The sequence below is a fragment of the Nomia melanderi genome, unplaced genomic scaffold (assembly GCF_051020985.1).
Source record: "Nomia melanderi isolate GNS246 unplaced genomic scaffold, iyNomMela1 scaffold0014, whole genome shotgun sequence".
NCBI classification, from domain to species: Eukaryota; Metazoa; Arthropoda; class Insecta; order Hymenoptera; family Halictidae; genus Nomia; species Nomia melanderi.
This window is the reverse complement of record NW_027475130.1, coordinates 4,568,721-4,569,675: the sequence shown is the minus strand read 5'-3', so window position 1 is coordinate 4,569,675 and position 955 is coordinate 4,568,721.

Below are 955 nucleotides of genomic sequence, written 5' to 3'. Positions count from 1 at the left end.
TGAGACGGTGGTTTTCTCGGCCCCTGGTTGACCGAGGTCGTTCCCACTGCACAGATTGGTGCGCCAGGGCCTCCTGCAGATAATTCACTTTGGTTTATTTCGCTATCTGTAGTAGGACCCGAGATATCACCAGATATATATTGTATTTTCCCCAGACCCTGAGAGTCCGGCCCCATGAGACTGTAGTTTTCTCGGCCCCTGGTGGTCCGAGGTCGTTCCAGCTGCACAGATTCATGCGCTAGGGCCTCCTACAGACAATGCACTTTGATTTATTGCGCTATCTCTAATAGCACCCGAGATATCACCAGATATATAATGGATTTTCCCCTGACCCTGAGTGTCCGGCCCCATGAGACGGTGGTTTTCTCGGCCCCTGGTGGTCCGAGGTCGTTCCCGGTGCACAGATTCCGGCGCCAGGGCCTCCTGCAGATAACTCAATTTGGTTTATTGCGCTATCTCTAATAGCACCCGAGATATCACCAGATATATATATTGGATTTTCCCCTGACCCTGAGTGTCCGGCCCCATTAGACTGTGGTTTTCTCGGCCCCTGGTGGTCCGAGGTCGTTCCCGCTGCACAGATTCATGCACCAGGGCCTCCTCCAGACAATGCACTTTGATTTATTGCGCTATCTGTAATAGCACCCGGGATATCACCAGCTTTATATTGGATTTTTCCCTGACCCTGAGTGTCCGGCCCCATGAGACGGTGGTTTTCTCGGCCCCTGGCGGTCCGCGACTGTTCCCGCTGCACAGATTCATGGGCCAGGGCCCCCTGCAGATAATTCACTTTGATTTATTGCGCTATCTCTAATAGCACCCGAGATATCACCAGATATATATTGGATTTTTCCCTGACCCTGACAGTCCGACCCCATGAGACGGTGGTTTTCTCGGCCGATGGTGGTCCGAGGTCGTTCCCGTTGCACAGATTCATGCGCCAGGGCCTCCTGCA